Below are 27,424 nucleotides of genomic sequence, written 5' to 3'. Positions count from 1 at the left end.
GTCCATACCAGGCCCAGGCTCACTTCCTGGTCCTCAAAAGGCCCTGTCTCACTTCTTGGTCCACCAGGCCCTGGCACACATCCTCATCCTCACAAGGCCCTGGATTACGTCCTGGTCCTCCCAAGGCCCCGGCTCATGTCCTGGTCCTCCCATGGCCCCGGCTCATGTCCTGGTCCTTACAAGGCCCTGGCTCACGTCCTGGTCCTCACAAGGCCCCGCCTCACGTCTTGGTCCTCATAAGGCCCTGGCTCACGTCCTGGTCCACCAAGCCCCTGCTCACCTGCTGGTCCATACCAGGCCAAGGCTCGCGTCCTGGTCCTCACAAGGTCCTGGCTCACGTCCTGTCCACCAGGCCCTGGCACATACCCTCATCCTCACAAGGCCCAGGTTCATGTTCTGGTCCTTACAAGGCCCCGGTTCACATCTTGGTCTTCACCTTGCCCTGATCACATCCTCATCCTCACTAGACTCTGGCTCACATCCAGGTCCTCACCAGACTCCGGCTCACATCTTTGTGCTCACTAGACACCGGCTCACGTCCTGGTCCCTACCAGGCTCTGACACTCGTCCTGGTCCTCACAAGGCCCAGGCTCACGTCCTGGCCCTCACAAGGCCCTGATCACATCCTGGTCCTCACTAGACTCCGGCTCACGTCCTGGCCCTCACAAGGCCCTGATCACATCCTGTTCCTCACTAGACTCCGGCTCACGACCACCTGGTCCTCACCAGGCTCGGGCTCACGTCCTGGTCCTCACAAGCCCCTGACTCACGTCCTGGTCCTCAACAGGCCCTGATCACATCCTCTTCCTCACTAGACTCCGGCTCACGTCCAGGTACTCACCAGGCCAAGCCTGAGAGGGAGACACAATGCCACCTCAAACAGGAAGCAGACATATGCAAATCAGCTTTAGACTTCTTCCAATAGGAGCAGTCCAGCCTGAAGAGCCAATCCAGATCCTTTCTGAACTGGAACAGAAGCAACACAAGACCGGTTTCAACCTATCAGGGCCTTGACTGTAGGGTGCGGATTCACTCCAGTGGTGCAGTGATCACGGGACCCACATCTGGGCTCTGACTGTAGGGTGTGACTTGATTCCAGCGGTACAGTGAGCACGGGACCCACATCTGGGCACACCTGGAGTATTTATGAATAAGCAAAATGATGGGTGGAATGGTTGAGTTCATCTCTGCCACTGGTAATTACTCTGGGACACACCCAAGCCCAACCTTCTTGTTCTTGCCCTCCGTTGCACCCCAGCGTGCAGTCAATCAGAGTGTTTTAGACAACATTACTTCCAGATTTCTGCTCCAGTAGTCACAGCAGTTCTAACTCTAAGGATTGGCCTGTCTCTCTGTTCCTGATGTTCACCAAACTAACTGAGGCCACGGTGAACAAGCAGCTCACCAAATACCTTGAGTCCCACCAACTTCTGCACAAAGTCCATCCAGGGCTCCCACAGAGCTCTCTGCAGAAACCGTGCTGGCTAAAGCCACGTGGGATATTAGAGACATTATGTATGGGGTGGGGAGGTGGGGGCTCTGATCTGATTAGATCTGTCAGCAGCCTTTGACACCATCTCCCACTCCACATTACTACAGAGATTGCAGATGGTGGGTCTTTGGGGAAAGTGCCTGCTTGGTTCTTATCCTTTTTGAAAGATCTGACCCAAGCGGTGGCCTCAGCTAACTTCAGATCAACCCCTAAGACAATTCCCCTCCCCCATCTGGTTTTGAGCCCCAATCTTTTCAATCTTTACATCACACACTTGGCCAGCCTGATCGAGTTATTCAATATCACCTCTACTCGATGATCCACAGATCATTAGATTAGAAAAAAATACACCTGATCGAGTCATTTGATAATCGATATCACATCTACTCGATGATACACAAATCATTAGATTAGAAGAAAATACACCTGATGGAGTCATTCAATATCACCTCTACTCGAATGTACACAAATCATTGGTTTAGAATTAAATACAGATAAAATGCTCACTAATTTCAGGAGCTGCTGCCAGGAAGTCGCTGATTGGATGAGCTCAAACTCCCTGGCGCTAAACAGTGGAAAAACGGAAATAGTGGTATTTGGGACCGGAGCCTCATGGCACAAGGGTGGCGGCCGGTGTCTTTGGGAGCTCTGCCCACCCCATTCCTTCAGGTCAGCAAACTGGAAGTTTGGGTGGACTTGCATCTGTTCCTAAAAGGATACATCAAAATCTCCTGCTCTACAGGCTTTATACTGCTAAAAGTTATCAGAAAAATACTTCCATTAATCCCTGCTTTATCTAGGAGGGACCTGGTACAGGTTCAGATTATATCGAGAATGGATTCCTGCATCACCTTATACGTAGGCATATCTGAATATCGCCTACATAGATTGTTGCTGCTACAAAGACAGCAGTTGGGCTTGTTCTGAGGTTAATAAAATCAAGGCCGATCTCCAACAAACTGGTCAAATTGCAACCGCTTCCTGTCCTGAAAAGATGTCAATATAAAGCACTTTATGTCATAAATGCTCTACAATTGCGATTCTCCTATTAACATGACCAGAGAATCTGGATTTCATTAAAGACACGGAGGCTAACATTATGCATTAATCCTTTAATGCCACTCACAACAGCCGCTTACATCACAAAAGGAATAACAAAGAACTAGATGACATCACGCCATCAATATAAGCCATGAGCAGGAGTAGAGCTGCCTCTTTAAAATGCGGACGAACAATGAAAGTCTAATCAAACTGCAACTTGGTACGAAGAAGGTGATGAGGTTGAAAACCATGGAAGGAAGTGAAGTAAAAAACCGTAGGAATCCATTAGCTCGAATTATCTGAAAGAAAAGAAGAACATCAAAGTCTGAACCGTTGACAAACGGAAAGAAAACAGAAAGTCAGCAATAACATTGGATGCAAGCAAACTTGAATTGAAAAAAATTAATACACATAAGTTTTTCAAATTTTTCAGATATTATTAATATTTAATTGAACAAAATATCCAAATATCCTCCATATAAGGGAGGGAAAGGGGGGATAATGTTAGCCTCCGTGTCTTTAATGAAATCCAGATTCTCTGGTCATGTTAATAGGAGAATCGCAATTTCATTACAAGACAGGAGGCTACATTATGCATGTTGGTAGCCCTGAATGACAGCATCAGAAACATGTTCAATAGGTTTGCAGTAATGATGCGCAAAGGTAGAAGCATTGGACCAGTCTGCAGACTTAAGGATAACATCCAACTTACCACCAGACCAAAAGGATTTGCTGGACATAGCACTTCTTAGAGAGTGAGCTTGAAATTTAGAAAGGTCAATACCAGCAAGGTTCATGGCCAACTTAACCCATCTAGCAATGGAGCAAGATGAAATGGGTTTAAATGGTTTGACATAGGAGACAAGAAGTTGATTCGCATCAGGTGGACGAAGGTCTTTCATTCTTGAGTCATATTCTTTCATGTAATTAACAACACAAAGTTTTTTGCAGAAATCAAAACGAGGATAAAAAATGAAATCAGACATAGTCTTAGTTCTTCTATGAATTTCAAATGTAACACCAAACATGTCATAACATCTATAAGAAATATCTAAAGCTTTGACGTCGGATACCCTGCGACAAGAAATCAGGCACAACAGAGAGGCAAGTTTAATTGAAAGACATTTTCTATTAAGAAGGGAGTTATCAGGCCAAGAGCAAAAGAGGTCAAGTAAAAGTTTAACATCCCAAACAGATTGATATTTAGGCCTAGGAGGTCTTTTAAGTCTGATACTTTTAAGAACTCTACAAATGATAGCATTTTTACCTACCGTCTTATGGTTAACAAGAGAGTGTCCAGCTGAGATTGCAGATCTAAAACAATTAATAGATCTATAGGAAAGACCACTGTCGAAAAGTCCCACCAGAAAATTGACTATATTGACGATAGGAGCTTCCACGGGATCCAAGTCCCTTTCCAAGCACCAACTAGACCATTTTTTCCAGATGTTATTATATCTGTAGTGTGTTCCAGGGGCCCAAGATTCTCCAAGGAGAGTGAGAGCCGAAGACGAAAGTCCAGACAATTGGTTAGATTGCCTGACACTTTCCAGGCAAGAAGGTTCAGGTTCCCTGAGAGAACCAGGTGGTGATCTTCTCCGTTTGCGTTTAGAAGGAGCCCTTGAGTAGCCGGAATCAGGAAGGGAACGTCGCAAGAAAGTTCCAGAGCAGTGGGGAACCATGCTTGAGACGGCCAGAAAGGGGTTATCAGGACCAAGGAGCATTGTTCCTGTCTCACTTTCTGCAGAACCCTTTGGATCATCGCAAAGGGGGGAAAGGCGTAGGGGCAGAGAGGAGCCCAAGGTTTGAGGAAAGCGTTCACAGCTAGAGCACCCGGATCCGGCATCCAGCTGAAGTACTGGGGAAGTTGAAAGGTCAAACGGCTTGCAAAAAGGTCCACATCGAAGGGACCCCAGAAGTGGAAAAGGGAATTGAAAACAGAGGTATCGAGTTTCCAATCGCTGAAGTCTAGAAGGAATCTCGAGTTCCAGTCTGCTGAGATATTGGATTTCCCTGGGAGGTATTCTGCCCTCAGAGAGATTTTGTGTTCTAGACAGAACATCCAAAGTTTCTTGGCCAGGTCTGATAGGTCGGCAGACCTCGTGCCACCGAGACGGTTGATATAAGAGACTGCAGAAACGTTGTCCATTTTCAGGAGAACGGATCTGCCCTGGAGAGAGTGTCTGAAACTCATCAGAGCGTAGAGTCCAGCCGTAAGCTCTAGGAAATTTATATGGTGAGAAGATTCTGAGGGGGTCCAGACACCACCGGTGTCCTGGTCGAGGAGACGTGCTCCCCAACCGTGAAGGCTGGCGTCTGACTCTAGAACGAAATCCGGAGTTGAACCGAAGATAGCCCTTCCGTTCCAGGCATCCAAATTGTCCAGCCACCAAGAAAGTTCTAGTTTGGCTTGTTCGTCCAGAGAAACATGGTCTCCATACCATACGCCGGATCTGAGAGCATTGGCTTTCACTCTCTGAAGAGCAGGGTAGTTCAGCGGACCTGGGAAGATAGCTTAGATCGAGGAAGAAAGGAGACCAAGAAGTCTGGCCAATTCTCGGAGGGAGAGAGACTGTTGTCTCAGAACAAATCTGATTTCCTTGCGGATTTTGGCAATTTTCTTTTTTGGGAGTAAGAGGAGACAGCTGGAGGTGTCCACAGTGAAGCCTAGGAACTCCAGAGATGTGGAGGGTGAAAGAATGGATTTTTCCCTGTTTATAATAAATCCGAGATCCTCTATGAGATTCATGGAGGTTTGGAGATCTTTTAATAACTGAGAATGCGATTGGGACATGATGAGGATGTCGTCTAAGTAAATAATGAGACGGATACCTCTGGTTCTCAGGATGGAGACGATCGTTCTCATGACCTTGGTGAAACACCAAGGGGCGGATGAAAGGCCGAAAGGAAGGGCCTGAAATTGAAAAAGGCAATTGTCCCAAATGAATTAGAGAAAGGGTTGATGTTCTATAGCCATGGGTATGGTGAAATAGGCATCCTTTAAGCCCAATTTGACTAACCAATCTCCTTGAAGGAGAAGATCTCTGAGAAGATGGATGCCCTCCATCTTGAAATGTCGATAAATGAGGTATTTGTTTACCTCCCGAAGGTTTATTACTGGGCGCCAACCCTTGTCCTTCTTCTCGACTAAGAAGAGGGTGCTTACGAAGTTTTTTTGAGACCAAGGTACCTCTATTATAGCGCCCTTCTTTAACATAGAAGAAACCTCTTCTTTGACAATTTCTAGGTGTTCTAGAGGAAGAACCAGAGGATTCGGAGTGACAGATTGATATGGGATCTCTAGGAATTCTATTTTGAACCCTTGGACTGTCTCTAGAACCCAGGGGTCTTGTGTCAAGGACTCCCAAACGTGGAAGAAATGTTTGAGCCTGCCTCCGACCTTGGGAGGGGAAGAAGAAAGAGAAGCACTTACTTTGAGTAGTGTAGTTGGAAGCATCACGGGGGGAAAGCCTCTTCCTCATGAACCTCTTCCTCTTGGCGGGTAGTATTGCCTGTTGTTGGAGGGGTAGAAGCCTCTACCAGTAGAACCTCTTCCTCTTCCAGATGAGAAGGGCCGAAAGATTCCACGGCCGAAAGAGCGGCTCCTTCTTCTGGCCTGGCCAAAAAGGTTTGTAGGGAAAACCCTTTTCATGTTAATTTGAGCTCTGTCCAGAGCGGTAAAGGTTGCAACATATTTACCGAGCGTTTTAATCATGTCTTCTCCAAAGAGGAGGCCATTGGGCTTAGAAGAAGGCTCTTTTTCTGCGAGATCGCCTAGTTTGGGATTTATTCTATTAAGGACAGTCCTCCTTCTTTCGATGTTAAGCGAGGAGTTTGCGTTACCAAGGAGTACTATTGCTCTTTGGCTCCATCCCCTGATTAGGTTGGTATCGAGGGGAGAGTTAGAGATGTGGGATTCCTCAGCTAGGTCGAGGATTCTAGTAAGGGGGCCTAAAAGGTCAAGAAGGCGATCCTGACCGGCTTTAAGAGCCCTTTCAAGGCCCTTCCTGGGGTCCTTACCTAATTTAAATTAGAGCTTTATAAGGTCAGGGTCTAGGTTAGGAGTTTGGCACACCGTATCTTCTATGTAAGGTCTAGGGCATTCAGACCTCATAGTGTTGCGAGACTGTAACTCGAGAGAGTTTCTGAGCCATTTAGGCACAAACTTTGCGACATGGTCATGTGGATACCACCTTGAGCTGTTGGGGAGAACATTTCTCCACCTAGGGGGTCAAGGATCGCGTCCTTTGAAGAGGGTGAGGAGTCTGCCTCTGAAAAGGTGTTAAGATCCAAGTCGTCTAAGTCTCCCTCATCGAGGTCGAGCACGAATTCATCGTCTGGTTTGTTGAAGAACTCGTCTTCATCGGAACTAGGATCAACACGAGCACTGTCAATACATGTGCCGCTTGGGGCACCTGCCAAATTTGTGCCGCTAGGGACACCCAACCTGAGTGTGCCACGAGGGGCAACCTTACCTTTTGAGGCGCTAGGGCCTCCCAAACCTTGTGAGGTGCTTGGACCTCCAATGTCGTGCGAGGTATCGCGACCTCCATCAGTGCTTGGGCAGTGTTTGGATTTTTTCTGGGGTTTAGAGTAATCGGGATCACGAGGAGTGTCATCGAATAAAAGGAATCTTTTATTGGATATGACCTCCCTCAAGGTATCCAACATACAGGTCCTCATTTCCCTTTGTAAGAAGGATTTAAATGCGTCGCTATTGTGATTAGGCGAGCTAGCCACTGCATCATCTGATTCTAAGTCGGACATAGCAGGTAAGTAAGGGTTAAACTAAGTTAGATAAGGAGAGAGGTTAGTAGGAGCGTATTCTTCTTAAAAGTTTAAACAGATAAAATCCCTTATAATAATGTAATAGTAAAAGAGTCTTTTTTTTTTCTTTTTTTTTAGTATTAGGCTTTTTTTTTTGGCATTAGGCTAGGGGATTAAATGTTCGATTTAGGTTTTAACTTAAATAATAGGGTATTATCGCAAAAGGAAGGCTTTATCTTAAATAATGGGGTATTTTCGCTAAAATGTTGGCCTTGAGAAGTCAAAGGAACAGCTGATCGATGGTTTAAAGTGCTCGGCAGGGGCTTCTGAAAGCAACCGGCATGCTCGAGCCACTCAATGCATCAGCGAGGAGGAATGGACCTTAGGAGGCATATCGTGAAGCGTCACGGTTGCCAAGGTCCAGTCCTCTACTAAAGACGACGAGCCGGTTTTGAGGGACGAGCGGGCTTCGAGGGTATTCGGTGAGCCGCAATGAGACCGAGTGGGGTCCTAGGTGGAAGGGGGCAATTTTGGGAGCGGAAGTGATAGAGAAAACGGCAAAAGACGGGAAAGGTGAAATCGGAGGTACCGAGTATTCGCACACGAAATAGTGGGGGGGGGGATGGGTAAAAATGCGGGGTAGACACGACAACCATAGATTTGAAGTCGTTAGGGAGAAGGAAATGGGAGCATTTCGAGTACAGAGTTATACATCATGCTAAAAGTACGAAACAAATTCGTAAAGACATTCAAATGTAAGCATTTAAAAGCATATAAGGAATAAAGGCAATTGAATATAAAGATAAACAATGACATTCATGATAGTATCAACAAGGTAAGAGAGAAAACTTATCTGTTGTGAGCCGCATTTAAAAGAGGCAGCTCTACTCCTGCTCATGGCTTATATTGATGGCGTGATGTCATCTAGTTCTTTGTTATTCCTTTGGGATGTAAGCGGCTGTTGTGAGTGGCATTAAAGGATTAATGCATAATGTAGCCTCCTGTCTTGTAATGAAATCAGGGGTTCATTCTTATATGTCCTCATTTTTTGCCTGGTATCAGCTGGCCAAGTGGTGAGAACCCGTCATGCTTTGCGGCGTAAAGTCTCTAAGTTTATAAAAATCAGAATAGATGACTGCTCTCTGCCTGTGGTGACTGCAGGTACCTGGAATGGAATGCGCTCCCACCTGCCCTGTGCGCCCAAGAAAACATGAGTTCTTTCAGGAAACAAATCAAAACCTTTCTGTTCATGTTCAGGGGCTGTGGGATTTTGACACTTATGTGCTTATACTAGCGCCAGGACACTTCTTTCCCGAATGAGCTGTGCAGCGCTATATAAATTGGATCTCACATTATGTCATAAGCCATCGATCTCTGGGCAACAGATTGTTGCAGCTATAGACGCCCTAGGAGGAGGAAAGGCTCCGGGATCTGAAGGTCAGGTGTAGAGTTTTACAAAGCTCATAAATAAATTCCTGCCTGAGGTGATGCAACTCGGCTATCCCTCCTACGAGAGAGAATTGTCTCCCCATTACAGTTGGGATTTGTCCCACATAAACCCACAGCAGTTCATCTACGGACGGTATTCGCAGTGCTGCATCGGGAAAAAACACACATGAAGGCTGGTGATGCCGATAAGGCGTTTGACTCCCTGGAACAGTCTTTTATGATCGAGACGTTTAGGCGCCTTGGTATGTCAGGGAGTTTGAGATCATGTATGAAGCTGCTGGACACACAGCCTATGGCCTGAGTTTACGTAAATGGGCTCAACTCAGACGCCATTCAGATAACCTGGGGCACTGGGCAGGGACGCCCTCTGTCATCCGTTCTATATACCAGGAACAAACCCTTAGGTCCGTGAACTCCAGGAGAGGCATACCATAACCATACTTGGCTGACACCTTTTAGACACTGAAACCAAGAAGAAAACACGTATTTATAAATTGACAGGTTTATAGTCACGGTGGCCAGGACGGGAGGGGGTTGAGAGTTGAGAAGGTCAGACGACGGAAGTTCTATTGTTCAAAATCCTTGAACTTAGAGGTTTTCTAGACAGGTCCGCTGTCCTCTGGGGATCTGGTCTTTATTGAAGAATAGAAAATAAAATATTCTCTTGGAATCAAAAGTATCACTAAATAGGTATAGCCCCCATTCAAGCCACTCCACTCAATCACATCTACACAAGAACCGTTAATTATACATATATATACCACCAAGAAAGAAATTCCACATATAAGCTTTAATATAAAAAAATACAACTCATGTTATTTCCTTTGTACGTAAAAAGGAGATTATGTATGTGACTCCCTATAAACAGTTCTAATTTTAATCCCCCAGTACAAAATATAGTTTGGCGCACTAAAACACTGCAGATAAAAATACATGAGGTACTGGCATCAGTGTGGGTTTAATGAGCTGAGAAGTTTGATACCAAACTTCCCAGGTTTCAGTGTAGCCATTATGGTGTGGAGTTCATAATGACAAACTCCCAGCACCATATACTCTTGATGGCAGGACTGTACTTACTATGCCCAAGAATGGACGTGGGCACTGTAGGGGTACAGGGCTCATTCACCTGTACCCTCACCACTGGCATAGTGAACCCAGCTGGAGGGGTGGCTGATCTAGGACAGGGCCGTGGGTTGTAGGCATGGCTCACAGGGATGTGTGCCATGTCGACTCTTCACTTTGTTCTGCATCAAAACACGCAGCCTGCAAAGGCAGTGTGTGTGTGTAGAGGTACAGGGCCCCTAAGGGTGGCACAATAAGTGCTGCAGCCCTTAGAGGTCTTCTCTGGTCACAGTGCCCTGGGTACCTGTGGTACCATTTCCAGGGGCTGAACTGTGGCCAGACTGTGGGGAAAGAACACAGGCCCTGGGAACCTGATTGGCAGGGTCCCAGGTCACATCAAGTCAAAGTGCATCAGTGGTCTGGCAACAAATGGGGGGGGGTTACTATAACAGAAACCCACTTTCCTACAGGTAGTCTTTGAACAAAATGTGGAGCTGCATACCATGCGTTCTAACTTGTCATTTGCTGGTCTATTTTCCAGAAGGGTCTAACTTGGACTCCACCAAGCACGTTTCATCTTATTTTTCAGCAATTTGTTTGGGTATCTGCGTTCCTTTAATACTTACACAAGAATTTCTGCATTCATGAAATAATCACTGGTACCTGAGCAATTGCGTCTATTCGGAGAAATTGGCCCTAATGTGGAAAAGTAAATTTTGCCATGTTCTGTGTCCCTACGTCTCATCCATCATATGTTATGTGTGCATGATCAATATGCATATGTTATTCCCCATTTCTGATTAAAGACGCAATTACAGTTGTGTCCACCTCTAGTGTGCTATTTCCCAGTCCTCGTGAATACTACGAATATCAGGCCTATGTAAGTAATGTTGCCACGTTTCCCAGTGTGCACGTTATTCCATTATAAAATCCCCGTTTCCAGGCCTCAAAAGGGCCCGGACCACAGATTCAGCTCCTGTCTCCTGAAAGCCTCGCTGAGGAGCGATACAGCCCCCACCTGTATCCTCGACCCTTCACTTACTTCCTGCTTCGCAGTGCCCGGTGCACCCCGGCTCTGCTTCTGAGTCTGCCAAAAGTATGTTATAGTTCCTACTATCAGTTCAGTCCTCCTCCTCTGCATTCCTAAGCTACTGAACTGCATCAATAGTTTCCGTCATTGTCTAGCCTTCTCGTCTCCACGTTAGAAGAATACTGTATTTAATGGTCATTTAATATTCTTCACGCACTACATGTAGAATAATGCATGGTCCAGTCTTAGAAATCAGGTCAGCCTCTCCCCTCATGACTTCTAGTTTATATCAACATGTTCCCTAAACATTAGATACCAGATAGGGTTTAGGTACATGTCGCTCCGACCCTCTAGACTCTAGTCTCTACTCCTAGCACAGAGTTCGTAGCCCCCAGCTTCTCCTAGTAATACGTCATTGCTAGTTTTCGCGCACCATTAGGTTAGAGGTCCCGGCTCCTTAGGTAGCCCCCTCCAATGTTTCCGCCCATTCATGACATATTCTGTTACGTTCGCATCACATGTCTATGTATACTCCCAGTTACACCTCTTTTTACTGTTATCTCTCGCGACTGTTACACGTCACGCCTTCTGCTCCACCCACTGTTACGCCTACTGCAATGTAATGCTATGTGTTTGCGCTATGTATATATGCCTGTGTTTTATTATTAAATGTTAGCGCGCTCATCCCAGACCCAGCCCCGGCAGCTGCCGGGCCTTATTGTCCTATTCCTATGCAGGTTGTCCTGATCCTGTCCTTATGCTGTAATAAACCTGCAGAAACTCCTACTACCTCGAATCTTGACTCTTATTTATTGAGCTATCTGTTATTCATTCATTCATCCAAAAAATAGGGTATTATTTATTTATTTACCACATAATGGCGCCCGAATAGGGACTTGCCCTTTCCCCACGCGTCGGTGAAGCCACGCCGACCCCCTGACCCTCTGCAGTCGTGACGGAACTCTTCTGCGCAGTGGCAGATATTTCTGTTCAAGTATCCCTCAGGCCCACGGAGGAGACGGAGGAGGCGGTCCAGCATCCGAACGAGACGGTGGAGGAACGCGGCGAGTCCCGACCAGAGCCCAAGCCGAGAGTCCAAGGTCCGAGGTATCCGGAGGTCCACCCGTAATTGAAGTCCGAAGTCCGAAGTTCGTCGTCGTAGTCCAGTCCCGTCCGAGGCCTTCCGTTCCGTGCTGCCCGGTGAGTACCATTGCTGGGGTAGTGTCTAGACAGGGTCAGTCTAAATTGACTCCTGGTCCGTGGGTTGGTGGTACCCAAGCTCACAAACGAAGTGTTCACCTAGGTGGATACGGGTCTTGATGTGTTCCTTTATGGGACCGGTATGTTCCGTACTGTTATAGCAGTGCATCCAGTAACTCTAGTCTGTTCCGTTCTCGAGAATTCTGTTCTATTTCTGTTTTCAGTATTTTCAGGTAGTATTCTGTTCGAACTGTTATTTATAATGTTGTTCAATGTATTTCCAATGTCGTGGTATGCCTGAATTGTTTTCCCAATTGTTATTGTTTTTCGTGTATTGTATTGTGCTCCGATTCAAGTTTAGAATGCCGCTCTTTTCCAAGTTACGTCAGTTAAGAACTAGAAAGGGTCTGCTGGAAGCAGCAGTTCCTGTTCCGCCTAGGGACAGTCCAGGTCACTTTATGTATCAGAAACATGGCATAAGCGCCATATTGTATCTAGATTTATGGGTAGAGTATACCAAACAGTTAGAAGAAAAGTATAGATGGCCCGTATCGGGTACATGGGATGCCGAATGTATCATGCGAGTAGAAGAAGCATTATGGAAAAAGAAAGCCAGACAGTCACAGAAAGATGCCATCGAGTTATGGCGTAAGGAAGCGCATAGAAGAACGGAAAAGGAAGTCAGAAAGTCAGAGTTAAGTAGAGAATCCCAAGAACGAGCCCAAGAAAGAGAATTAATCGAGATAGGTGAACAAGTCAAAGTTGAACAGTCAGACAGACAGAGGCATGCCCTTATTAAGGGTATGTATCCTCTCCTTGCCGAGGGCTTGCCACAAGCGACCCCAGAGGCATCCAGTAATTTCCCGCCACCATTAGTTCCGACCAAGCTACGTCACAAACCGACCGCAGCTGATATTTTTATTTCGTCCTATTTGGACGACACAGTCCCCGAATATGCCAATCCTGTTCGCGCTCCGCCAGTCCCTGTAAACCAGGTAATTCATGTTCCTCCAGACACCGGAGTACCTGTTGCGGTACCCCCGGGTCAGCCTGCCATACAAGTTCAGCCCACGTTACAATTACCGACCCTGCAAGCACGAAGAATGTCAGTCGACGACTCTAGTCTAGGGGCCGCAGGAGGAGGTCCTCCTCAAACCCCGCCGCCACACAAGCGTTTATCAGCACTCGAATTACATGCTCAAGCATCACAGCGTACTCCTAAAAGTAATAAGTCTGTTACAGAAATCAGGCAAGCCCTTAACGAATGTGTTTATGATCCAGTTCCAGGCGAATATACTATGGTTTTATATTCCGTACGCGTAAGAAGGATGACCGAGTATCTAGTCACCTTGCCGAATATGAAAGAAGATCTAGACAGAATATATCGTTTCATCCGTACAGGGGATGATCCAGAAAGTATTGGCGAGATTATGTCTCAAAGGAAAGCCGAGATTCAGCTCATGATATTAAAGTTCCTGATAAATTGTCTAATAAGAGAACAAGATTACCCGTCTAAAGATCCCGCCGAAATGAGAATCCTGACAAGGTGGAGTGATAATATAGCCGAGGGTAAGCACAAGACCATTAGTGCCATGGAAAGTATGTACAAGAAAATTCGTAAAGAAATAATAAGGTTACACGAACAGCGTAAAGCAGCACAAGTAAGCGAGAAAGAAAGTATCTCTGATCCTGAAGAGGAAGACGAGAATCCCGCCAGAATAGCGTATGTAGGAAAATCCAGATTTCCAGATCGCCATTTACGTCTAGAACCTATGTCTATTTTTCATCATCCAGCACCAGAACGAGGTTCTCTAGAACAAGTATTTCAAGCTACCGATCACATTCTGAAATCACGAGTCGGTTATAGCGAATTAAGTACCATGCATGAACAAGAACTAGCCCGATCAGCAGTCCGATGGATTACTGATTCTACCACTTTTCCAGACGAAATAGTGGCACAAATGTTTCTGAAACTGCCCCCAGCCGAGCAACGACTGGTGGGTATGTATATGATCCAGCACCTCATTACCCTGTATGAGGGTCAACATTCTGATCCAGGCCCGTTACACGATATCCTGAACGAGTTACTCCAGTATAAATGGAGAGGTCTAGGTACCGATTTAATTAGTGTTATTCTAGAACAACGCCACAAGTATAGAACGTTCCTGAACCCGCATTTTGTTCATGTCTCACCCCCAGAAAGTAAACCATTTTACATAGACAGACAGAATCCGTTACGAGAAGTCCACCCAGTCCAAGGGGCGGGTGGCGTAATGCAACGAGTGTTTGTATACACTCCGATTTCAAAGATGGAACTCCTAGAGATGAAGAAATTAATTCCCTGTCATGACAAAGATCCAGCAGGGTTCCATCGAGAATTAAAAGACATGCTCCGTATGGGAGAATACACTTACCCAGATGTCATTAAAATGTTAAAGGTCCTGTTGCCCGCAGGGGTGTATGAAAAGTTAAAGGAAAAAGAATGGGAGGTGGGAGAGAAAAAGATCGATTGGGCAGCTCTAGAAGCTGAAGACAAGGCACGAGTACCAGGTACCGGTCTTGGAGATAAATGTAAAGAATTACCAGAATTATTGATTCAAGTTTTACCCAGATTATTGACAACTAGGAAAGAAGACTGGGATGCAATCTCAGCCTGTAAACAGAAACAAGATGAAGACATTAGTGATTTTTATTCTAGATTCGAGAAATGTTTCAGTATTAACAGTGGTCTCAAGACAAGTAGTGAGTCGTACCCTCATCTTTTCGTTACCAAATTAGTCGAGAATTCAAGTCCACAAATTAAAAACCGAGTTTTGAAAGTCGAAAGCACCTGGCAAGCAAATACTCCGTCCCAGATGCTCCAGATGCTCCAGTATCACCAGAATAGAATCAGAGAAGAGCAAGAACACGAAAGAAAACGTATGAAAGACACGAAAATGAAAGTGCTAGTTGCACAATCTGTTCCTCAAGACAGTCAGAAGAGGGGTCCGAATCAAGCCAGTCATCCTGCGGCTCCCGTTAAAGGGAATTGCAATTATTGCAAACAGCCAGGTCATTTTATAAACGAGTGTGCAGTTCTGAAACACAACATAGCTACTGGTAAGACTAAAGAGAGACCACGTCCGCCGAGACAAGAACAAGTTTCACAGATTCCTCAGCCACAGAATGCACAACAGACAGTTACAGTACCGCAGCCTATTGCTGCAACACAGCACGTTACTTCACAGATGTACCAGTATGCACAGTCCGAGTATCCAGAGTACCAGTCATATTCATGAAACAGCCTAGAGAGGGAGGTAGGCTTGCCTCTCGTCGAGATACCTGTAGACCAAGAAGGTCCCTATGTTCATAGTCAAGTATTAGGGAAAGACAGAAAGTTTTTGATCGATACAGGGGCAAGTAGGACCACAATTAGTCATGCCGAAGTTCCAGGGGCTCCGCTCTCAGGCTCAAGAAATGTTTCCCTTGGATTTTCAGGAAAACCCATAGTTAATGAGATTTCAAAGCCAGTTACTCTAGAAGTAGGTCCATTGTCCCGTACTACTGATCTGTTACTTACTAAGTCATGTCCAGAAAATCTATTAGGCATTAAGACATTGAAAGAATTAGGTGCAGTTATTTGCTGTTCCCCAGAGGGAATACGCCTGTTCCTACGTGACTTTAAGGGTCACTATGTATTACGAGATTTTGATTCAAGATTGTCTAATGTTCCGCAGCATTTATGGGCGCAAGGTCCAACTGATGTAGGTTACATGCAAATCACACCCTATCGTGTGACTCTCAAACCAGGTGTAGTGTTACCCCGAATCAGACAGTACAGATTGCCACCTGAGGCTGTAGCAGCTTTATCCAAAATTATTGACGAGCTCATGGCTCAAGGAGTAGTTGTAGAAACTGACTCCAATGTATGCAATTCTCCAATCATTCCAGTCATGAAACGTACTGATCCAAATGCACCCCCAGTATATCGATTAGTGATTGATTTACGAGAGCTTAATAAATGTATTATTCCTCAGTACCCAGTTGTCCCAGATATTTCTTCCCTGTTAACAGCCATTGATTCCGAAGCCATGTTTTTCACTGTTATTGACCTCAAGAATGCATTTTTTAGTGTTCCAATTCATCCAGACAGCCAGTTTCTTTTCGGATTTTGTTTAAATGGAAGGAGCTATATGTTTACACGCGCTCCTCAAGGTTTCACAGAAAGCCCTAGTATTTACAGTCAAGCACTCAAGAGACAACTAGACAATATTCACATGCCAACTGACACTGCCCTGCTCCAGTATGTCGATGATCTACTGATCACAGCCCGTTCTGAACGTGACTGCGAGCGAGCATCACTTACAGTTCTGTATTTTCTAGCCGAGATGGGGCACAAGGTGTCACCTTCAAAGCTTCAATTCTGTGTCCAGCAAGTGGTATACTTAGGACACTTGCTGTCCAAGAGGGGTAGGCAGTTGACACCCGACCGTATCCAGTTAATAGCGAGTCTTCCCCAGCCCAGAACCCAGAAGGAGGTACGTGCTTTTATCGGCCTTACTTCTTATTGTAGACAATGGATTCCCCAGTATGCATTCCTAGCCAAGCCACTGATACAGTTAACGACACAGGAGGCAGCCGTATCGACTGTCCTCCCTTGGACATCTGAACATACACTTAGTTTCAACGAGTTAAAGAAAGCCCTATGTCAAGCTCCAGTTCTAGCTACACCGAACTACAGTAAGCCTTTTATACTTTTCGTTACAGAACGCGAAGGTACAGCATTATCTGTTCTCACACAAGATCAAGCAGGTCAATACAAGCCCTGTGCTTATTTTTCGAGCACATTAGATCCAGTCGCCCAGGCGTTGCCTGCGTGCCTCAAGTCAGTTGCAGCCACAGCACTAGCTATCAGACAAAGTGATTCTATAGTTTTAGGACATTTCCTGACAGTACAAGTTCCACATTCAGTAGAAGTTCTTTTAAACCGAACCCAAACTCAGCACTTGACAATTGCACGTTTAACAGGTTATGAATTGACACTATTCCAGCCACACATAGAAATTAGACGCTGCAACGTTCTGAATCCTGCTACACTGTTACCAACAGTTAATTCAAATCCAGACCCACATGATTGTGTGGAAGTAGTTAACATTACGACAAAGCCAAGACAAGACCTGACAGATATTCCGTTACCAGATCCTGACCTGACACTTTATGTGGATGGTTCATGTATGAGAACTAGTACTGGAGAACTAGTCGCCGCGTATGCAGTGACTACTGACACTGAAGTTATTGAAACACACCGTATTGATACCCTGTCCGCTCAAGCAGCAGAGCTAGTTGCTCTGACACAAGCCTGTATACATGCCAAGAACCTGAAGGTTAATGTTTACACAGATTCACGTTACGCATTCGGAGTTGTACACGACTTCGGAGTGCTCTGGCAGGAAAGAGGTTTCATGACTTCTCATGGAACCAAGATTCAGCATGGTCTCCTTATTCAAGCCCTGTTAGATGCCATACATTTACCGACATCTATTGCTATCATGAAGTGCAAAGCACATACGAAAGTTACTGACATTATTTCCCAAGGTAATGATTTAGCAGACCGCACAGCCAAGCTTACAGCACAGACTCCAGACATTCCAGTAAACAAGACACATATTCCAGATCTGACTACATACATGACAGTTAAGGACCCTACACAAGATGTCATAGATATACAGTCACATGCTACTCCCGATGAAATCAAGAAATGGTCTGTACAAGGAGGGGTCCAGACAGATCAAGGATGGTTAACGAAGGGTAGAGCCACATGGTTTCTCCCCGATTCTATGGTTCAAGTTATTATCAATACCGCACATAGTCCAGCACATTTAGGAGAAAAAGCTATGTTAGACAGTATCCAGAACATTTGGTTCAACAAGCATTTACGAGCTGCAGCTAAGCAGAAAGTCCGTACCTGTATGATATGTTGTCAGTTTAATCCAGGTAAAAGTGTCCCGGTGGAACAAGGTGGTTTCCAGCCCCCTGACCACCCTTTTGAGGTCCTCCAGATGGATTATATTCAGATGGAGCGATGTCGAGGTTTCAAGTATGTCCTTGTAGTAGTATGCGCTTTGTCCAGATGGACAGAAGCATATCCAGTCCCAGATTACACAGCCGCGACCACTGCCAAGCAGTTGGTTCGTGAATTTTTCCCTAGATACGGACTCCCTAGAGTCGTATATTCTGACAACGGCCAGCCATTCTCATCCGAACTCATGAGACACGTTTCCCTTTTGTTAGGGTACCAGTGGAAGTTCCATTGTGTACGCCATCCAGAAGCAGCTGGACTAGTCGAAAGGCATAATCAGACTCTGAAAATCCGTATAGCAAAAGTCTGTAAAGACAAAGGTGTGGACTGGTTAGTAGCTTTGCCAGTCGCTCTGTTTTACATGCGTATGGTCGCACATTCCAGATCAGGTCTGTCCCCGTATGAGGTCGTTTTCGGCCGCCCCCCTAACATGTGGGGTACTCCTAGACCCCGAAGTATTACCGATGTTTCATGTAATATGCTGACAGATTACCTAGCTTCCTTGATGTCTGCCCTCAACTCATGTCGTTCACAGGTTGCCGCCGCATTTCCAGACAATACCGAGGTGGCACCGCACGAGATCGTTCCAGGTTCCTTGGTGATGATCAGAAATTTTGACAGATCAAGTCCGCTGGAACCACGTTGGAAGGAGCCACGTCAGGTCCTCTTGACCACCCGAACTGCCGTCAAGTTGGAAGGCAGGAAGGGGTGGGTCCACCTTTCTCATGTAAAACTTTTCAAAGGACCAAAGCCCGTCTTCAAAAACATTGCCAAGAACATTTCCCAGGATTCAAAGGATTGCCAGAACATTGTTTTAAAGGACTGTCCCGCACCGAACATTATTACAACCCCTCCCTTGTTAGAGATAACTCCGCAACAGGAGTATAAGTTAAAGCTCAGGTCTAATAAGTCAGCCAGTTTGATTGTATAAGTCCTCCCCTAGGTGAAACGGTTAGATTGTTTCTGACATGTATAAAATAGACCCCCATAGTGAGAGAGTCAGTCGAAGTTCACTACAATGTATCGTTTTTCTGAGTTTCATATTATTCATCAGCATAATGATTTCTTGCACCAGCTATGCTTTCTATCTGTGTTTTTCAGTTCCTCATGTAAATATGTCTGCTCATGCTACAGTAGAGCACACGTTTAGTGATCTGCCTCCTCACGAATATTCATACCGCCTCGCAATGCGTAATAACACATTCATCCGTATGTTACATTATTCACACCAGACCAGCAATGCCACTAATTGTTGGGTGTGTGGTCGACTCCCCCCTTTCCAGACACCGAAGGGAGTTCTGCCACTTTTTCCTTATCCATTCTCACACAATGGTTCGTGTGGAGCATGGTCCACGCTAACGTCATCCTCAACAGATATGTCTTTTCTTAATAGTACATGTTTCCCAGACAAGCAAGGTTTCCCCCACAGAACAGGTTTAGATTTAGAAAATGAAGTATATAATTTAGGAAATTATTCGTCGAATTTTATGGTTCTGAATGTTCAGTCTGATACTACTCCAGACTCACCCGCTATTTCAGTACTACCAGTCAAAGGCGAATTATGTGTCCGTAGTTATGGTTCTGTACATATAGGTCATAGTGAATGTACTACTGTTATCAAGTATAGTGACAGTAGGAAATCTATTTTTAAAGCTTCACGTCATTCTTATTTTGTTTGTGGTCAAACTGCATATGTCCGTCTGCCCCTCGATTGGGAGGGAACCTGTTACATTGCTTTCCTACTGCCACCTGTCTTTCTAGCCCCACCTGACTATCATAGGAATTCTTTCTTAGTACACACTAGACACAAGAGAAATCTCCCGATTGTCGATTATACTGAAACCGCCGCAGAGCAATTCATTGATATAGATAAAGGTGTTTTCCCTTATTTAGGTACAGTTGTAAATAGTAAGCTTATTCGTAGGTTAACAAGAACCCTTGAAGCAGTAGTAGATGAGACTGCCTCCGCTCTAGGTAACTTAACTGAAGAGCAATCCTTTATGAGAATTGTCATTTTACAGAATCGTCTCGTCCTTGACGTCATACTGGCCGATAGGGGCGGGGCCTGTAGAATTCTCGGATCCAGTTGTTGCATTTTCATTCCAAATAACGCACCGTCTGTTTATTCAGCTATAACCAGACTCCATAAAATTGCCCATCTGTTACACCAAGATCCAGGCACCTGGACATGGTCCGGTTGGTTCTGGAATGTAATTTCCGCATGGGGATGGAAAGTTCTGTCCTTTCTAGGTATTGCAGTAGCGATCATATTTAGCTGCTGCCTCTGTATACAATGTGGCCCTGCGATTTGCAGCATGTGTGCTACCTCTTATATTCCCAGTCCCAAGCCCCGTTCTAACTCCCGTTCCAAGACAATTCGAGACGAGCAAATGGTACTGTATGAAATGATAGACGGTATCATGAATATTGATGTTTCCTGATGGAAACGTAGTGACAAGGAGGGAATGTGGAAAAGTAAATTTTGCCATGTTCTGTGTCCCTACGTCTCATCCATCATATGTTATGTGTGCATGATCAATATGCATATGTTATTCCCCATTTCTGATTAAAGACGCAATTACAGTTGTGTCCACCTCTAGTGTGCTATTTCCCAGTCCTCGTGAATACTACGAATATCAGGCCTATGTAAGTAATGTTGCCACGTTTCCCAGTGTGCACGTTATTCCATTATAAAATCCCCGTTTCCAGGCCTCAAAAGGGCCCGGACCACAGATTCAGCTCCTGTCTCCTGAAAGCCTCGCTGAGGAGCGATACAGCCCCCACCTGTATCCTCGACCCTTCACTTACTTCCTGCTTCGCAGTGCCCGGTGCACCCCGGCTCTGCTTCTGAGTCTGCCAAAAGTATGTTATAGTTCCTACTATCAGTTCAGTCCTCCTCCTCTGCATTCCTAAGCTACTGAACTGCATCAATAGTTTCCGTCATTGTCTAGCCTTCTCGTCTCCACGTTAGAAGAATACTGTATTTAATGGTCATTTAATATTCTTCACGCACTACATGTAGAATAATGCATGGTCCAGTCTTAGAAATCAGGTCAGCCTCTCCCCTCATGACTTCTAGTTTATATCAACATGTTCCCTAAACATTAGATACCAGATAGGGTTTAGGTACATGTCGCTCCGACCCTCTAGACTCTAGTCTCTACTCCTAGCACAGAGTTCGTAGCCCCCAGCTTCTCCTAGTAATACGTCATTGCTAGTTTTCGCGCACCATTAGGTTAGAGGTCCCGGCTCCTTAGGTAGCCCCCTCCAATGTTTCCGCCCATTCATGACATATTCTGTTACGTTCGCATCACATGTCTATGTATACTCCCAGTTACACCTCTTTTTACTGTTATCTCTCGCGACTGTTACACGTCACGCCTTCTGCTCCACCCACTGTTACGCCTACTGCAATGTAATGCTATGTGTTTGCGCTATGTATATATGCCTGTGTTTTATTATTAAATGTTAGCGCGCTCATCCCAGACCCAGCCCCGGCAGCTGCCGGGCCTTATTGTCCTATTCCTATGCAGGTTGTCCTGATCCTGTCCTTATGCTGTAATAAACCTGCAGAAACTCCTACTACCTCGAATCTTGACTCTTATTTATTGAGCTATCTGTTATTCATTCATTCATCCAAAAAATAGGGTATTATTTATTTATTTACCACACTAAGGCAAATTGTCTCATAAACTGTGTGGATGATGACTAGTATAATGCAGGGTATTGTTCCTAACCGTTGATTTGGTAAACAATGTAGTTCATAATCGGCCATTGTGGCCAAAGATGTGATAGATGACTAGCTACTGGACACACAGAATTGTATATCTACTCATCTGGCATTCAACCATTCAATAAACACATTTAAGATATCATCTTGTCCATCCCAAATGCAAAAAATGTCATCAATAAACCGAAACCATTTGTGGATATGATGCACAAATGGATTGCTATCATAGGTAAATTTCTCCTAAAACTTGGCCATGAATAACACGGCCAGCTCTGGGGCAAAGGGACAGACCATCGCTGTCCCTTTGATTTACTCTCCATGGGAAGCTCGCTGGTGTATCAGTGTCTCCATGAAGACACGTTGAGATGTCTGCCCCAGAGGTCATGGCGGAAGTTTGAGTAGTCGCGGCGGAAGGATCTCCTTCTTGTGTCTGAGGTGCTGGTTTTATCGCAAAAGTGCAACAACGGTAGAGTCAGCAGTGGTTGTCTGCTTCTTCCCCTCTGCGGTCTCCGAATCAGATTTTTTTTATTTAGCAGTTGACACTGGCAAGTGAGACACAACCTCTACACAGACTTGCTCAGTCAGGGAGACTGGGGGACCCTGGGCACTTCACAGGACTTCTCAACACTCTGCCACATTTCCTCTGTTCCTTCTGGGCCGTTCCTCACAACGGGCTCTGCTGCTGGTCCTCCTCAAAGGGCAGGCAGACTTCTCCCAGACAAGGCTCTCTCCTCTTCCCTCTCATGAGACAGGTAGCTCACAGGGCCACTGCCCGGGGCAATAGTTTCATCCCGGAAGACTTGTAGAAACCAGGCAATGTGCCCTCGCATACGGGGGAGTCACTATCAGTGATACTTATCTTGAAACAGCAGCTCTTCGTGTCGGGCAGTAAAGCAACTTGAGTTACAACAAAGCCCATATGATTGCCACCCACTTGTCTGTGGTATTTTCAGACCCTGAATGCTTATTCCCTGTTTGGGTTTACTGGTTCCCCTGGTTGCATTTCATCATCCATTTTCTTCTGCTGCACAAACAAGGACTTTGTGCAGGAGGATTGCTGCTCACAGCAGTTAGTGATGATGCTGCCTCCATGCGGGAATACTTACAACATGAGCACAGTGAGTGTGAACCTTCTAAAAGGCGGTCCTGACTCCATCCCTCCACCCTTATGTCCAAAGTTACACCCTTCTCGTCTGGATTGCTCACAATGTTGCCCATCTTGTGCCATGTTAGATGATGGGCAATCAAACATGGATGTGTCTGGTAACAACATACACACACATGTGTAAACAATATAGTGCCCTGCGACCTTATATTATAAATACACGTCTCAAAATTCAAACGGGGATGCAAATGCGAGGACTGGTCATGACACGTGAATGGAACTTTACTCAATGCCCTGTAGGTATTGCGGCCACCCTCTGACAGGAAAATTTGGCCTGTTCAGCTGGTGACCTCTAAGAACATGGTACACTGCCACCACTACTCACTGTAGGTGGGCAGGGACACAGACTGTAGTCTTTGCCCCACCAACAGTGTGCTTTTAGTGTCCGTCTTAGGGTAAATTTTGAGCCTAGTCATGCAGTGCGCACACAGTATCTTCTCTGTGCTGAGGCCAAAATAAAATCAGGATACCAGAATCTCTTGCAGTTCCGTCTCTCAAGGCAAGGGTGCACTGGCTTTGGCCAAGAAGGGGGATAGGGTGACCAAGCAGGGCTTAGCCAGTCTACATTGTTGTCTGCCCCTAAAACACTTGGCCTCTGCTATTTACATTTATTTATTTTAGCCTTCATTTGCAAAGCAACAATATACTGCTAGCAGAACGTTGAGCTGGACGAGAGTCGGGTAAATGAGGTCCGAGCGGGAGGAATTGTAATATAGTATACTCATCTAAAATGAAGAGAAAATGCAAGTTAAACTATTCTGTATGAAGTGGTCAATTGCTTAGTGATATAATTTCTGATGTCTTTGTCTCGAACTGGAGGCTTGCTAATTTGAATCCGGGTTGGTGCACTAGGAAATAGTGTGAAAACGAGAGAATGGTTTTGAAAAGTGTCAGGAAGATTGGCGCTCAGCTAGTCCCATTATGTAAGAGGTGGTAAGGCAGTTGTATGTTCGGTGCGAAACAGGTCAGGGGAACAAAACCAACAGAAAAAGACCCCTGTGTAGACAGAGATGCGTCTCCCTTGTCAAATGAAAAGCAACGAGGTTCCTGTGCACACGAGATTCTCATGTGGTTCTCAGGTGAGAACCAAAGTATAGTAAGGCTTAAAAATGTTTTCACAGTCCATCCATGTGGAATTAAAGAAATGATATAGTTCTGAATGAACCAGTACAAACAAGCGCAATAACCCGACACGTGTTTCGTCACACCGTGTACGGGTAATGACTCATCAGGGCTGTAAGCGCAAAAGCTTCTTATGTCGAGTAGCGTGCCAAGCGCGATATGAGTGGCAGTGTGTAGGTGATGAAGTAGGCTGAAATCCTAGGTGCAGCGTGGGCACGGGTATGTGCAAAGCTTTGAGCTCATCATCCGGGTAGGGAATAGTGACTTCTATATTCACAGTGGTATGACGTCCCTGCCTGTGTGAGACAGCACTTTGAACAGGAAAGCCAATAGTATAAAGAAAGAATTACATAAGGTATAACATACGCTACACAAATTATAGGATGGGCTGTGGTATAAGATCAGTCGTGCATAATTTGCAAAAAGAGAGTACGTGTAAATGCTTACCGTGCTATCGGATGCTACATTTCTAGTAACCGCACTCATACGGTAGCTAGTTTTAACCTTTTTGTTTTGGTTTCCATGAAAATACTGCATTTCAGAAGTACTGGTAACACCCTCACAGTAATATTTAAAAGAATTACTCTTGGTCACCGGGAACCTCCAGGTTTGTTGCGTCCTCGGGTGGTCTGCTCCATTGCCCGCACTCATCTAGTGCAACTCGGTGATTCCAGCACAACCGGAACAGCCTGGCAGGGCGCACACATCTCAGGTATAAAAGCCCTACTTGTTTGGTGCTGGGTGGCAGGAGCTGCCGGGCAGCAAGGTTCCCGAAGTGAGTTTCCACATGCCAGTTTGTGGATCGTGTTTGCAACCCAACCCAACCATATCAGCATACTGCGAATCTTTGCATCCACCACTCAAGCAAACTGACCCAGGAGTTACAAGTTAGCCATGGCGGCTCCGGGCCATTGCTTACATTGATGGTGCCACTCAGGTCTCTGGCCCTCTGGAAAGCTATCTAAACAGAGGACATGCCCTTTTGAGAAGCTGGTAACCCCTGTGCTTCTTCGAACAGTTCTTTCATTGTGGCGCTCCATTTTACGTGACGAACTCTCACCCCAATGGCCTCCTCAACATGGTGAGATGTTTGGGTGACATTCGTTGTGCGAAGTCCTGAAGCGTGCCTAAGGCACAATCGCGAAACCCATCGACCTATATCTTCCAGGATCAACACCTAACAACAAGAACAGATGCAGAGAGGAGGAGCTACGCTAGCAATCAAGATGGCCGCGTAAGCTCCCGGCTCCGCCGACCTCCGCCAGCAGCTCGTATATCCTGACATCAATCCTGAACTCACACCAGACTCCCGTGTTCATGAGGTGTTTCTGATTCTAAAGGTGCAATCCCGAGATTTCCATCTTATCGGATGATGAAGATATGCCGTGTTTCCATCCTCGGCCTAACTCGGCGTGGAAGCCGGGGCCTCGATTTCTAGCCCATCCGGGTTAGAGTTGAACAACAACGGCCGCGGGACCTGGGCTGCGTCCGGTCTTCCGAAGTGGGACTTACTCTGCTTGTTTTGGATGGCGACACTGTGAACGGTTCACACCGAGGACACCGCTGCGTGACGCACCGGCTGCTGTGGTCGGGGGTCTGACGTCCGGAGACTGTGCTAGCCTCCCAGGGTGGATGGGCATGGGCCCTCGCTAGCGGTGCCGGTGTCGATATTGCAAGACGGAAAGCGCCCGCTGTTGTCATCGGCTTCGCGTGGGCCTGTTACCCTGGAGTAGTTGACCTCCGGGGTTCAAGTCCTGCTCTGTCGCTTCGTGAGATGGGATGGAGCGGACGGAAGGCACGCCATCGCTGCAGGCCGTAATGGCCGCCATTGGGGCGCTCCACTCCAAGGTCACCGCCATATTCCAGAAGCTGACTGTAACAGTGGAAGATATCTGTCTGAGACCGGACGACGACCCCCCGGTAGGTTTTCAGCAAGCTGTGGTACCCGCGGAGCAGTGTACTCTTGAGATTGAGGACCCTGTGCGGAAGCCAGATTTAATGCGCTTTGTCGGTCCCCAAATAACAGCTAACAAGCCTGTGACTATCGCCTGCTTTTCCTGTTCGATCCTGATGCCGCCCAATATAGATATGGACAATCCTATGTGCCGTTATAAGTTCCTCAGTGACTATTGGAGAGATTCGCTATCCTGGGACACTTTTCCTCGCTTGATTTGTGGACACCGTGAACTTTTCTCCTGTTTTCGATCCTACTGCACTGACTCGAACTTTTACGAACGCTCTGATTTTTCTATTGAGATGGCGGTTCGGGTGAAAAGGGCTCTCAAGAAAAACCGGACTGGCCAGGGTTGAACTTGACTGCTTGGGTTTGATACAATACCTTGATTTGGACAGCTATCCTCGTTTGATTTGTTGACATCGAGAACTATTATCCTGGTTTCGATCCTACTGCACTGACCTGGACTTTTCTCAGCGCTCTGATTCTTCCATTGAGATGGCGGTACGGGTGGGAAGGGCTCGCACGAAAACTCGTAGTGGCCAGGGTTGAACTTGACTGACTGGGTTTGATAAAATACCTTGATTCAATAAGGAGATTGCACCTATAATGATGTGGGAGTCGGGTGGTTTTTGCTCCCTCCCCCGGTTGGTGTATAACTTTAGCTTCATACTGTCTTGATTATGTCTCGGGGAGGTCGCTTCTGGCGGGGGGTAAGGGAGACCAGGGGCATGTTTACTTTCTCCTCCTCCACTCTTTTCCTTCTTGTAGGGTTAGTTCTTGGGCGACAGGCACGCTGCTAGTGGGGTCAGGCCGTAGCCATTGCAGGGGTGCAGTGTGGGGGGTTTGGAGGGGTTTGTTATTTTATCTTATTTTGTTCTATGGCCTTTTTTCTTTCCTTCTTCCTTTTGCGAGAGGTGGGTTGTTTATCCTAAACTGATTTACTCGTTCATGTGGGTGTCTACTCCGGCCTTAATTATTCTGTATTTTGGGTGGATGGGTCTTGCATACTGAAGTCAAATTGGTTTGTTTAACATATTGTTTATCCTTCTTTATATGCTTACTTACGTTTACGTCATAGATTCATGTATATTTGTTTATCTGTGTTGCCGTATTCGCCCATCGCCTATTGTATGGTATCTCAAGTATGACACCCTATTTCTGTAATGCCTCCTCTTGTTCTCTTCAATAAAAAGACTTTAGGAACAGACGCAGAATTCAAATGTTTTGATAGACCAATGTCATAGTCATAGTTTGATGTGCTGTAGTCGTTCACCGTGTTAGCAGGCCTTTTGTAATTAGGCGCTCCGACCTGGAGACGGCTGTTATGTCGTCACTATCAATAAGGGTTTAT

At 45.9% G+C, this 27,424-nt stretch overlaps 1 protein-coding gene across 1 annotated transcript in view; it reads left to right on the top strand.

Moving 5' to 3' along the window:
- Positions 1-27,424, top strand: part of LOC144830415 (uncharacterized) — a 73,049-nt gene that overhangs the window by 4,509 nt on the left and 41,116 nt on the right. The gene's annotated exons all lie outside the window — the stretch shown is intronic.

Source organism: Lissotriton helveticus, chromosome 1_1, assembly GCF_964261635.1.
Source record: "Lissotriton helveticus chromosome 1_1, aLisHel1.1, whole genome shotgun sequence".
Taxonomy (NCBI): Eukaryota; Metazoa; Chordata; class Amphibia; order Caudata; family Salamandridae; genus Lissotriton; species Lissotriton helveticus.
This window is presented reverse-complemented; position numbering and strand designations above follow the sequence as displayed.